Below are 12130 nucleotides of genomic sequence, written 5' to 3'. Positions count from 1 at the left end.
TGAAGGTGTTTTTAAATGTGGTTATTGTAGTGCTTCAAAAGTGCACATCAAAGGCAAAGAATGGTAATTGCTATGACAGCACCCTGTGATTCTGAAGTGCGGTAAGACAAACATAGTCCTGAGAATGCCTATCTTTAACAAGGGAAAAAGCAATCATACACATTATTTTACAATGTAGTATTGTTAATCAAGCACTACTTTAATATTATTTTAGCTTTTACTTGTTAAAACCTTATTTGGGATGAACATTCACGTGTCATGTTTCTCACTTGCATTCACCTAAGTGGCTGCCATTGTAACTTCAGATCCCAGGAAACTATTTTTGTCCAATTAATCGTCATGGTCCTTTTCAAGGCAAAAGGTGCGTATTTTAAAGTTTAAACAAAATAATCTAGCTTTTGCGTGTCATGACACTAATATACACTATTGGTGAAGATTTTTATTTCATGCACCAAATTTTGTAGGTTTACTGGCCCTGGAAAGAATGCAGCGGCCTTTCTAAAACAGAGCAACACTCAGCAGCAAAGCAACATAACCTTGCAGATATACTTATCAAAAAAACCCAACTCCTACTCTACATAAACTGATTCCAATCTATCCATCTGGCTGACATGTTGTGAGATGGTGCATAAATTGTGAGTAAACCATTTTCATTCATCCCATGGGTTTGTAGACAGCTTGTGTGTTTTCCTTAGCAGCGGGCCTTTGGGGAGTTTTATTGATAGCCTTTCCTTGGGCCTAAACTCAGAAGAACAGGCTGAATTGCTGGCATGTCTTGAAAAGGCAAATCACAGCAGCTGACCTGAGGTGCAAAACTCCATTAAGACCTCTTGTCTAAAGGCTTAGAGGCGAAATCAGTTTATTTGCTAATCTGAGTTAAATATCTGTGTATGAGGCAAATGCAAGATGATGTGGTTAATATAACCCACTGTGAAGTGGGTTAAGTAGATGACTTGGTATTTGCTGGAGGCTAAGAGATTTGCTGCTGTGACACTCCTAGCATGTGGGAACATGTCAAATTGCAATCACTCCCTTACATGGTCATCTATCTTCAAGGAACAAGTCAGGTAGGAGAAACAGTTTTATGTGTTGCAATTACATGTAAAATGTCTGAAAGAACTTAGATGAGACACATGATCAATTTTTCACTCTATTTAGAGAAATGGCAATAGTTACTAACTATTGCCAATAGTTAGGGACCAGCTGGACTGCTGCCTGGTAAATATAGACTTTATGTTGGAAGCAAACTGAAGTGATATAATAGAGGTTTTTGGCCCCCCTTTCAGGCCAGTGTTGTTATTTTCAAGTACCTTTTTACTTCACTTTTTCAAACCAGCAGGGTAGTCAGACTATGGAACAGCTTTCCAGCATGATAGGACAGTGACAGAAAACCTAATATGATTCTAAGATGGAGTGTTTCCAGTTTATGAATGGTATTCTCTGGGAGAGATGTGTGCAATAGCAAAAGAGACAGGAGTTCTCCAGAAACCCTGCCAGTCTCATACACTCTTGACTGTCCTAACTTGGCTGAAGTAAGAAGCCTTCTGCCAGTTTGGAGCAGGTAAGGGCCTGGCTTAGATGACCTCAGATTCAATGACTTCAGCCTTGACAGAATAATTGGCACAAATTCAGGAACTAAGTGCATGGTCTCAACAGAAGTGTGGGGTTGCAATGGAGGCAGAAGGACAGACCATAGTATATATAATCCTCTTCTTACTGTTAAGTCAATGGGATCTTGGCTGTGTTCTTTGCATCCCAGTGGCTTGTACACCCAGGCTGTAATTTCTGATCAGATCAGGATATTTGGAAGTCATCTTTACTGCAATAACTTAATGGGGCACACAGGAGGTAAAATTCAATAGATACATAAATCTGCTTAGACACAGTGGTTTAAATGTGTTCTTTCTTCAGTTTGATACAAATAATTTTCAGTGCCCTTTCTCATCTGTCTTAGAAATGAACGTTATCACTTTATTACCCTTAGAAGTACCAAGGTCAGGCTTTTTTAGTAAGAGGAGATTATTTAAAGCTGTAGGTACTTCCAGAGTTTCTTTTTTCCCCTCTTTTGCTGAGAAGAAACCCTGGATTCCTGTGTTGCACACTTACCCAAGAAGACAATTGTTTTCATATCAGTCCTTAGGAAAGATCAAAACAAAATGAATTGTGAAAAGGAGGGAGTAGGAAAAAAATTGTTATTTTAATTTCTATTTATTCTGAAGAAAAGATGCTCGGCATCTGTAAATTGCTTAAATCCATTCTATTTCAAGGGTTTATATTAACTGAGGATCTGGTTCCTGGTACGTAGGAGACTTTTTTGAAGTTATGGGGTGGGTTTTTTTTTCCTTTATATGAATGTAGTGCTTCAGCCATTTCAAGAAGTTAATTTTTTGGGGAAATGTTGTCTTACCACTGGTGTCATGGCACTGTAATTCCAGCTTCATCCAAACATCTGAGCAGAAACATTAATTGCTGTTGCAACATGAAGTATCTGAAAGACGTTATTTTTCATGGTGTCCACTACAACTTTAAAATGTTTCAGTTACAAGCGATAGCACTGGGACCAAATTAATTTACATCTATGTCATCCCATGGGCATCAGTATTCCTATGAGAGTGTAGCCCTGGCAGAATGTCAGCCAGTCTGTTTTTCTCCATTTTTGGCTGGCTAGAGCTTTGGGCCAGGATCTGTTTCTTATTATGTGTCAGATATTACGCATGGGAGAGGAATCCAGAAACTGTGTTAGGCTTCATGGGAAGTTAAGCACCTTCTAATGGGATCCAGAAGAAGCAGCAGGCTGAGCAGAGCACAGTCGAAATCCAGAATGGTCAGCCCATGGCTGCCCAAATGTAGATGACTGGAGTCATTCAGAATAGAGTGAGTCTAAGCTCTGGGCCACTTCTGGCTACAGGGAAGGCTGTCTCAGAACAGCAGTGGCCCTTTAGCCACTTGGGAACCTCAGCTATGAGGAGAGGTGCTGACATCCTTTCTTACAGAGAATAGTTTTTCTGAAGTGGAAATGCTGGCAGTTTCTTTCGATACTACTTTAGCATTAGAAAATGAGAGACTTAGATTTGGTTCCCTCCTTGGTCTGGGTATTCAGTGATGGGAGGTTCTGTGTCACTGGGACAAAATACCCCCTACGTGTCAGGCTAACAGCTACATCAGTGGGGGCCACCTACTATTCATAATTCACTCTTCGGAAGCAGTGAAGAGAAGCATTTGAGATTCATGGGGCCAGAAAGACAAGTGTGTTTGAATTTGGCTGTGAGTACACTAAGAGGAGTGCCCATCCAACCATGGGCACTGTACGTCTTTCTGTGAGATACAAAATCAATACTCTAAGCAAGGACCAGAGCCTTGTTCTTCCCTGACCAGCACCATTGCACCAGGTGACAATATTGTGCTCCTAGTTCCTGCTTCTCAGATTAATCTCATATTTACAATGATACTGCTCAGCAGTGAAGTGTTCCTACCCACCTGAACCTTTACTGTGGTGTTCACTGCCATATGTCATCACATAAAGGGAATGAGTGAGTGTTATGATCCAGTTATTGAGAGATGCCTCACCAGAATGTACTAACCAGCCTTACCTCCATTAGGCTTGGAATTAGCTCCTTCCTGTTGCAAATTCTTCTCTTCTGTGCTTAAGTTCCTGATGTGGGGGTTTATCTTGTAACAAGTTCCTTTGGAGGCCTTGGCAGTGTGTGAGACAGGCAGTTGTGACCTTAAGCCAGCAGCAAATGTCTGAAAGAACATGATGGCCACAGCTGCATTTTGTACAGTCCTGATCCTCTTGGTAGTTGATATTATCTGTACATGTCTACATCTACAAAATAAGCCTTTTAGGAAAATTGGGCAGAAGAACATCAAACTTCCATCAAAGCTGGATTCAAACCAAGCACAGGTGTGAAGTAAGCATTGAATTGTTTATTTCTATAAAGACTAGGTTACTATGTAGTTAATTCAAAAATGTGCACTTGCAGGGAAGTTTTATAGCTAAGCAAGGAAGCATCTCTGGAAATTAGTTGAGCAAAGTGGTTTGAACTGCAGCTTTAATTTGAAGTCCCTTGAACAACTACATCCCATTTTGAGCACTCAAATCTTTTTATAGGATCTATCCCAAAGACTGATAAGCTGGAACTTAAAAGAGGAATGTTTGTCTTTCTTTTTGTGAATTCTGTCCTCCAAAGCTTTGGTAGATGATTGCACTGAGGAACTCCATCCTTCTGTGGAGATACCGTCTTACTGATCACTTGGAGTTTGTAAAGTCCCCTGCTCCATCAGAAGTGTAATGCATACCGTCTCTTCAAGCCACCACTCAGTGAAAAGAATATTTCTTTAATTATTTTTCATTATTTTAATTCACGTAAATCTTTAAAGACATGAAATCATTGTATAACTTACATTTTTCATTGTTTTTTGCCTTTTGTTTTCTGGTCTTTATAAATAAATACAAATAACCATATGTAGTCCCAGACATTTTGTGTTGTGACATTTGCATTTTTTTTCCTGGAAATAAAAATTTTTCATATTTGATGAGTGTATATTTGTGTGTACACTCTTGATATAGTGCTGTACCTCTGTGTATACACTGACATTGAATCACAGAATCATTAAGATTGGAAAGACCTCCAGGATCATTGAGTCCAACCTTAGACTGATCACAGCCTTGCCGACTAGACCAGAGGACTAAGTGCCATGTCCAGTCGTTTCTTGTACACCTCCTGGGATGGTGACTCCACCACCTCCCTGGGCAGCCTGTTCCAATGCCTGACCTCCCTTCCAGTGAAGAAATTCTTCCTAATGTCCAAGTGGAAACTCCCCTGGCACAGCTTGAGGCTGCATCCTCTCGTTCTATCACTGGTTGCCTGGGAGAAGAGACCAATCCTCACCTTGCTACAACCTTCTTTCAGGTACTTGTAGAGAGCAACATGTTGTCTCTTCTGCTAATGGAGAGCCCCAAGTACATCATTACAGAGGCAAAGTTTTATTTACCTTCAAAGGACTTTGCCTGAGTAAGGACTGGTCCCATTTGGGAACTGTGTCAACAGTGGGAGCATTCAGATGCCAATGGCATGTTATATAACAGTAGAGAAGGGAGATTTTGGCTGACAACCCTTGCACAGTCTCCCAACTTCTTACAAAACATACCATCCTTTGTGGGATCACTTGTGCCCAAGCTGAGTGGCCAGGACTTTGGTTTCAAAAGAAACAGCCAAATGCAATGAAATCCATAATTCTCTATTTATCTGTTTTTTACAGATGAAAGTTTGAGTCAGAATTGCTGTAATTTGAACCCCTTATTAGAGGGATGATAATTATTCCAGATTGAATGTTCCTCTTGTATTATATATATGTATATATATATATATATTTTTTTTTTTTTTTATATATATAGACTGCTTCTTAACCCCTAGTGGTTATAGCCTTACTGTCATCAAAGTTGGCAGGAGTTTTGCTACTGACTAAGTAAGAATCAAAGCTAGATTCTTTGCCTGGTAGCCAGTTGGTTTTTGGTTTTCTTCGTGGCTGCAGGAAATTCCTCCTTCTGAGCTTTGGCTATATTCTCAAATCGGTGATTGGTTTACAAGAACTTTTCCCTTGGAAAAGCAGATTCCTTTCCTGAATTTTGTCTCTATAATATAGTGACTGATAAAACAGTCCCCGTTTAAACGATGCCTAGCGTATCAAGTAAAATAGGCATCTTCAGTGCCAGCATCTGTCCTTGGTATGTCCCCTCTGAGCTGCCAACTTTCCAGTGGAACCTAAAAAGGCTCCAGTGTTTACTAATGGGTCACAGAAACTGCAGAAATAAAGTGATGAAAAATGTAATCTAAAAAGCTGAAGGAAAAGATTCTTGGTTCTGCTTGCCACCTCTATGAAATGGGAAGATGACTTTCTCTTGTTAAAACAGCTGATCTGTTAGTTCCATGCAAAGCAGCTGTTCCCACTTAACTGTAGTTTTTTTCAAAACTATCCAAAATTCACAGCTCTTTAGCTTAACATACTTCCCATATGTCAGGTCACCAACAGCTTTCTAGGTGACTGGAATGAAAGGAATGGAAACTCACAGTTCTAGACCTTCTTCTTTACCTGCACCTCCCAAGAGGGTAATATTGAAAGAGTAGTGTAGCACTGGTACAGCAATGAAGCAAGGATAAATTAAGCAAGTTGACCCAGGAGTGTCTCTGACAGGAATGAGAAAGGAATTCTCCTATGGGACTGTTGAAACTCATGCCAAACATGCAGAAGTAATGTTTTCCAGTGGTGGGCTAGGAACCTCTATGTTTCTGTTCCATTATGCTAGTTTTGCTATGAATGACATCCAGGAACACTCCCTCATAGTTACTTCTGCTTGAAAGTTATTGTCAATCTGTAGTTATATAGAAATTGAAGGATAAATATATCATTGTAGGTAGAAAAAAACACTCTCTCTCTTGGTCCACTCTGTATCTAGGCAGATTTCTGCATGGCCTATGCTTCTATTTGTCATTTGTGGAGTGTGTAAAAAAAATCAGTTTAGCACCCTGTAATAGGGCTTTCTCCTGCCAGCCTTGCATGGTGCTTTTTGGTCATGCTTGGACAAACTAAGAAATAAGAGGTGTTCTGCCCAGTTATAAAGTAATTTTAATAAAGTACCAGTGTTCTTGCCAAAACATGTAGATGTTGGCTACAGGTGGCTAGGCTGTGTTCATAAAACATTAGTTAAGCTATCTGGAAACCACAGCTTGAAGGCTGTAGATTAAAAAAAACAGGGTGTTTTGGGCCTCCCAAAATGCAAGTACGAGATAAGAAAATTCAAGCACAGGATGGTAAAGGGCCTCAGGACCACAGACACAAAGCACAGACTGTCAACCACAGATCACTAAAGAAATGAAGCCTTAGCAGTTGAGTCAATTGATTTTGTGGTTTACCTGCAATACAGGTAAAACCCATAACCTGCAGTAAAGTGAGATGTAACACTGAACTGTGAGCCAACAAAGAAGGAGCAAGTTGACAGACTGATAGCGAACATGAAAAATGACCCCAAGCAGACCTTGACTGAGGAGGGGAAAACGTGCATCATTGTTTTCCTGGCAAAGAGGAAGAAGAAATCCTTAATATTATCACTGTAGTCAAGATAAAGAACTTAGGATGCTGACAACTTACTACAACCAGCCCTTGCTTTTCCTAAAGCCTGGTTTTATTGACTTTTGAACCCAGTGGAAAGGGGAGCATGAGACCAGAGAAAGGTATAGATAATACTAACTTTGTGTATAGTAGTTCTCATTATATCATTATTGAATTAGCTGCAATTATTAGCTAATTTGGACAACAAATCTTAGCATGATTGTAGCCAGACTAAAAGTAACAATTCTTTCATTTGCTAAGACTTTAATTCTTGGCTTTATGTTATGGAGTGTTTCTTTAGTCCACTTAGATTGGATGGGATGTTTGGTTGGAACCCTATGGACGTACAGATAAGACTTGACTGGAACAATTAGTGGAGAAGGCAGGCAACAAAGCCTGTGACCTGTGCTGCAACAGCCCAGCAAACCAGGAATGGGTTCAGAACATGCCCAGCACTCAGAATGATCTTACCAACACCTAAAGATCATTGTGTAATGTAAAAGTCCCCAATTTTGTGAGCCTGGGCCTAAAACTGTTCTTTAGTACACAAATCAGATGGCTGGAAAAGTTATTGGAATACGACTCCAAAGTTGCTATACAGATGGACTCTTCTGTTAAGAACAAGTTCACAGATGCAGTACATATCCAATGAATCTGTGTGAATCTGCTTCCAAAAGAACCTTGACATTTCTAGTAAAAGTGAAGTGTTAGGAGTTGATGTCTGAATACATAATTCTTTCTCCCTTGAAATGCAAAATGTTGATAAAAATTCACACAAAGGTCACTAAATGCTTACTAATTAGGAGAAAAGATTGCTGCAATCTTCTTGCACTGGACTCCTGGTAAGCACCTGCTTTAATGCTTACGCACACTAACAAGAACCAGTGAGCACTATTTCATAACACCTAGGAACTTCAGGCAGTTCCCAGGGGATTCACACGTGAATATTAATGAAGGAGGGGAAAAATAACAAGGTGTCCTGTTTCCAGTTTGCTTAGGCAGTGGCTTCTGGCAGCTACAGCGCTGGTATGCAGAGAAGTGACTGACCTTACTTGCCTCTTTTCCAATCACTTCTGCAAATAGTCCTTTTACCCAAGACATGCAAAGTGAGCTTGTGGTGTGTTCATTTCAAAATGCAAGCAGGTTGTACCCCTGGTGGGACAGATACCCTTACATTTAAGGAAAGTTTGCATAGTTTGTTTTGTGCCAGGTTGTTTGCAGATGAACCATTCTCTCTTCTCCTCCCAACACATGCAGCTTTCAGAAGGCGTTTTATATGGAAAATGCTGTGGGCAGGGGATGGGTGGATGTGGGGGTGAGGGTTAGACTGGAGCTTGGATAAAAGGGTTCTGTCTTTCTGAGCAGGAGTCATAGTCCACACCTAATTTGCAAACCAACTTTATTAAGGCAGCTTTGTTTGAAAGAATGTTGGAACAAAACATTATTATTTTTTAATTATGGAGCTGTAACAGTTCTAGCGGACAGAGTACAGATCAGGCATGATAAAATCCAATTGAGACCATTTGCTTTTCAGACCTTCGTGTCTACTGTGCTTCTTTGAAAAGCTTTTTAGTCTTCAAATAAGTACATAATTCTTCTGCCCTCCCTTTTGATTGAGTGAAGACCCTTTATAATAGGTAAACTATGAGTAATTTTTTGATTGCTTTTAATGCCTTTAAGGAAACCAGTGTGACCCTTGTTGCAGGAACCACATCTTTCTGCACACAACACAATTCTGAGATTGTTCATGCTGCATGTGAAGGTTCAGTGAGACTCACTGTTCTGCACATTTTGTATGGCAGAAGGCTGCAGTATAGCTCTTTTTTTTTTTCTTTGTGCAGTCTCCTAGATCATTTCCGTTGCAGATGCAAATCCCCATTCATTGGGAATTTAGGCCAGTGGACAGCAGGCTTCCTTGCCACTTCTGCATGGCAAGTCCACAGACTGAAAGCCTGTCGTTAACTACATGTATCCTTTAGGAATAGGAATCTGTTGTATCCGTTAGGAATATCCAAGTCTTTCTGCAGTTTAGTATAAGCAGTCTGTTGTTTCAAAACCATTCTCTGACTTTGTGGGTATCTGCAATATATTTAGAATATGCTTTAGTTTAGGTGATTTTTAATAATTTTTTATCCAACACATCTCTCTTTTTGTTTTCAGCTACTTACGTTACATTTGGTATGTCCCTTATGACCAGATTTTTTAAATTTTAGCCCCTCCATAGATTAAGTTTTCTGAAAATCTGGTAACTGATTTTCGTACTTACTTTGAAATAGTGAGTTTTAACCTCTGTGGTCTCTACTTTCAAGAGTATTTACTTCTGAAAACCCTTTCCTTTTTTGTGAGATGAGGGTGAAGGCATTTTGTTGCAAAATACACGTATATATATCATGCCTGATAAATGCATCAACACTGAATGGAAATCTGTAACATTTAAATACATATAGTTGTGAGAAATGGTAGGAAAAGCCAGATGCATAGGGTAGTTTTTCTGCAGTTTTACACTGGCACTTCTACACTGAGGCCAACACCATCGCTCTAGGGTAATTAGAAAATAGTTTTGCCCAGAGTTGGTTTGCTAGTTATTTGTTCGTTTCTAGTGGAGTGCAAACTACAACAGTTGAAGTGCAAACACAAAAGAAGCCATGACTGATGCCTCCGAAGTGTGCGATCCAGGCCTATGCCTTTGACAGCCTTTTGCCTTACAAACAATATCAGTGTTGGTGGAAGACAACAGTCAACTGTAATTTATCCTTGTGTTTGGCTGTTGGGAGCCACTGCCTAATCTCTGGTGGCAGTGCCTTTTGTAAGTGCTGTCTGACTGGTTTCCGCCGAAATGAGCCAGACTTGCTAAATCACTCGGATAGTAATTTAGCGTGGCACATTTGGAATGGCAGGCTATTCATAAGCACTAATTAAGACAGCTCTGTTGGGGTATCTCGTTATGCTGTGATGTCCAGCAAAGGAATTGCTGAGTACCTACGGCACGTGAGACACTCCTGGCAGGGCAGGGTCTAAAAGAGAGCACTGGTTCACAGTGTTATCCTCTGTTTGACTTTCTTTAAAACATCAATAATAGGTGGAGTAGAGATAAACTGAAGATGGATTGGAGCAAGTGAAATGTATCTCAGTATCAGCAATTTAGAGTGTAGTTCTCTGATGCTCTTTCTTTATGTTCACTGCTAAACCACTACCAGTAATAAATCAGGATAACAGCTGAGTGTTAAATAGCCTGTCAAGCTGGCTGATTAGTCCACTATGACTCTCTGTGAAGAGTGAAGAGCTCCACGGTATTTCTCATGGCTCATGAAGAAGAAAGAAGCCCAAGTCACCTGCATCACTTTGGTCACTCACTAAAAGGCATTTAGGGTCGTCAGTCCCTCGTGACTCACACCATTGACAATAAATTACATGCAATTAAATTATGTGTGACTGATAGAACTTGCATTACAATATTTTGGGTGCAAAGAGGTATTTCAGGTTCCAGGTGCTCTGGGATAATCATGTAGCTATATAAAATAGAAATAGTATTTCTTCAAAATCCTGTTTACTAAAACCAGTACTTACTGAGAATGTTTTGTGGTTATAGTTTAGCCATATTTAACAGTTAAAACCAATGTTTCCATTGTTGCTTCAAAATATCTGAAGAGCTCTTACAACCTTTACAGATCTTTGGAAGCAAAAATTAGCTTTCTAGTTACAACAAGCATTTTTTTTCTTTTCTTGTGAAATTCACTTCAGCAGAGACAGCACAATGTTTTTTTCACATTAGTTGTAACCCAAAACTATTCTCTAAGAAGCTCCTTAGGATTTTGAAAGAGAGTACATACCGAGATGAACAGCTGTGGAAAACTGCAGAAGATAAAAATAATTAAAAGTCCCTTTTCACAAGCCCCCAGCAGATTGCACAGCCAAAACCAGCAGTATATTTTGATCTTTATGAATATTACCTACCTATTAAAAGCAGATAGATGTTTTTTTAAACAGGATTTCATATCAGTTCAAACTGATTTCCATTGTTTGCACTTTTTTACTTCTAGTATCTTAATTATCTCTAAATTTGCCTGCAATAATTTCAAGGTATCTGCAAGCTGCAGCATTTGACATACTCTAAGAAAAAAGGATTACCTCTGTTTTCCTTGATCTATAATAGAGTATTTAGAAAACATTGCAAATCCTCTCTGTGTTTTTCTGTCTCAGTATGCTACTGTTTTAGAAAGCCTCTGGATCAAAGCACAATAGATACATACTTCAGGCATGCAGGGACTGATCTTTGGGCCTGTAATTGTAGCTGTGTGAGGGGTAATTGACAGCAGTTGGTGGTTAAGTAGTGAGTAAGTCCAACAGCTACTCAGCAGAATATTTCACTAGTCACAACTCCTCCTGTGTTTATGTGACCAAATGTGCTGCAAACATTTTCATTTACAATAGGCCCTCCATCCCATGACAGCCTGGTGCTTGGCTTCAAGCACATTCCAAGGAGTAGGGCAGCATCTCAAGTTACAAACCAGTAGTGTCTTTCCTACCTCAGACTCAAGCTGAGGCTTTATTTCCTTTTCCCAAGTTACCATAAATTAATATTTAATTGAAGTGACTCATCAGCATGCTCCTCAGCTGTCTTCAGTACTTCTGAGACATGATTTGTATCAAGTAGTGTATGAAGGAATTTTCTTATCTACTTTTTTGGAATATGAGCTCTTGGATTTCTCCTCTGTGTGACACACTTAAAGGTAATAATGCTGTGATACATGGGGAGGCAATGAGAGCTGACATTTTACTTCCTTGCCCTTCCAAAAGATTTGGGAACAGCATCAAATCTATTTTAGATTGATAAAACATAGCTCAAAGCTAGGAGAGCTGCAGCCCCTTGAACATTACATGAGACACATTGTGTACTCTAAAAGAAGATGCAAAGGCATGAATCCCAGCTCCTTAATCCTCAGTTAATGTCTGACCTGTGACATTCCTTAAAGCTAACTTTTTAGAGGGAGCCTGGACCTTAGCTGCACTGTGTTTTAAA

The sequence above is a fragment of the Corvus hawaiiensis genome, chromosome 1, assembly GCF_020740725.1.
Source record: "Corvus hawaiiensis isolate bCorHaw1 chromosome 1, bCorHaw1.pri.cur, whole genome shotgun sequence".
NCBI classification, from domain to species: domain Eukaryota; kingdom Metazoa; phylum Chordata; class Aves; order Passeriformes; family Corvidae; genus Corvus; species Corvus hawaiiensis.
The sequence above is the reverse complement of the archived record's forward strand: the minus strand, read 5'-3'. Positions refer to the sequence as shown.